General features: G+C 40.6%; 1 non-coding gene across 1 annotated transcript; it reads left to right on the plus strand.

Annotated features, from left to right (window-relative positions):
• Nucleotides 1-1,485: 1,485 nt before the first annotated feature.
• On the plus strand, nt 1,486-1,592 carry LOC141603534 (small nucleolar RNA R71). Its single transcript, XR_012525404.1, has one exon. It is a non-coding gene; the product is annotated as a small nucleolar RNA R71 (small nucleolar RNA).
• The last annotated feature ends 512 nt before the right edge of the window (nt 1,593-2,104 follow it).

The following is a 2,104-nucleotide window of genomic DNA, read 5'->3' on the forward strand; positions in this document are numbered from 1 at the left end:
CCAATTCTTACCGGCACATCCTCCCATAACCCTAAAGGTGTCTTCGTTGATTGATCCGCCATTTGAAGTGTGATATTAGTGCACTTGAGCTCTCCCATTCCTAGCCTCTTGCACACCGAATATGGCATGACACTCACACTTGCCCCAAGGTCAAATAGAGCTTTGTTGATTGTGGTGTCGCCAATGGTGCATGGAATAAAGAAACTTCCCAGATCCTTTTGTTTTGGAGGTGAACTTCCTTGTAGGATGGCACTACTCACCTTACTGAAAGCAATAGTCTCAAGCTTCCGGATGGATTTCTTCTTTGTAAGAATATCTTTCATGTATTTTGCATAGGCCGGAACGTGATTGATTAACTCCGTAAATGGAATTGAGACTTCCAAGTTCTTCACAATCTCCATAAACTTCCCAAGTTGTTCATTAAACTTAGGCTTAGCTTGACGACTTGGAAATGGAAGTCGAATCACAATAAGCTCTTTCTCCTTAGCCTTCTCTTCGTCCTTCTTTGAAACTTCTTGAATGGTGGGTTCTTCCTCCCTAGAGTTTTCCACAACTCTTTCCTTGTCACTAGCATTCACAACATCTTCATCATCGGGCCTCTTCGGCCCTTCATACCTCGCACCACTCCTCAAATGGATGGCATTCACCGACTCATGTCATGGGGCATTACCTTGAGGTGGCAATTGCACCTTTTGTCTTTGTGAAGTAGAAGATGCTAATTGAGACATTTGGGTCTCCAACATCTTTGTGTGAGCTAGTATGTTGTTAATGGTGATGTCTTTTGCTTGACTATCCTTTTGCATTTGAGTGAAAAACTCTTGCTGGTTCTTTTGCATTTGGAGGACCACTTTTTGAACATCAAAACCTTGGTCATTTGTTTAATTGTATGAAGGTTGGTTTTGATAACTTTGGTTTGATTGTAAAAGGGTCTTTGAGCTTGGTTTCTCATTGGAGGTGGGGTGTATGTTTGAGGGTTTTGAACATTTTGACTTTTGTATGAAAGATTGGGATGGAATTTGGTGTTTTCATTGTAATAGTTGGAATAAGGGGTGCCACTTTTGTATGCTTGGAAAGCATTAACTTGTTCCCCTACATTCACTTTGGTCATGTCCCATAGTTCCACAACTCTCACATACTCCACTTGGAATTGATGATGATGCTACCATAGCATTAACATGTTGCTTGGGTGATTTGGAGGCCTCTTCAAGTTTAGCCATGACCTTCTCAAACTTCAAATTAATGGTGTCAATATGAGCACTAAGTTGAATACCCAATTGAGTAATAGAGTCCACCTCATGCTTTCCTCCTCTAGTAGCCTTCCGAGGTCTACTATGTTGTGAGTTATGGGCCGCCATTTCTTTAATCTTGTTCCATGTTTGATTGTCATCAACTTCGGTAAACATACCATTTGATCCCATATTGAGAATGTTTCGGGAGTCTTCATATAGACCATTCCAAAATTGTTGTACAAGGAACCACTCGCTAAGTCCATGGTGTGGACAAGATCGACAAGTGTCCTTAAATCTCTCCCATGCTTCATACAAAGATTCCTCTTCCTTTTATTTGAACCCGGTGATTTGGGCTCTCAACATGTTAGTCTTCTCCGGAGGATAGAATTTTTTGTAGAAAGCAAGTGCCAATTTCTTCCAAGAATCAATACCAAGAGTAGCTTTATCTAGGCTCTTCAACTATTGTTTCGCGGTACCAATCAAAGAAAAAGGAAATAAGACCCATCGAATTTGGTCTTGAGTAACTCCGGTTTGAGAAATCGCATCACAATAGTCACAAAAAGTCTCCATATGAGAATTAGGGTCTTCACTAGGCATCCCCCCAAATTGACTTCTCTCAACTAGTTGTATGAATGCGGATTTGGCAATGAAATTACCGGTTAAATGTTGTGTTGTAGGAGTACCATTTGGTAGGTTTTCCTCGGTTGGTACGGAATGTGATGAAAATTTAGGCATTGTGGGTTGATTTTGTGGTTGGTTTTGTGTTGGGTTATCCTCTCCTTCTCTTGCAAAAGGGTTGGTAAACTCAATATTATTTGGTTGAATGTCCACAATCTCACCAATACCTCTCAAAGTATATCTAGTAAGTCTTCTAT

This window comes from Silene latifolia, chromosome 9, assembly GCF_048544455.1.
Source record: "Silene latifolia isolate original U9 population chromosome 9, ASM4854445v1, whole genome shotgun sequence".
NCBI lineage: Eukaryota > Viridiplantae > Streptophyta > Magnoliopsida > Caryophyllales > Caryophyllaceae > Silene > Silene latifolia.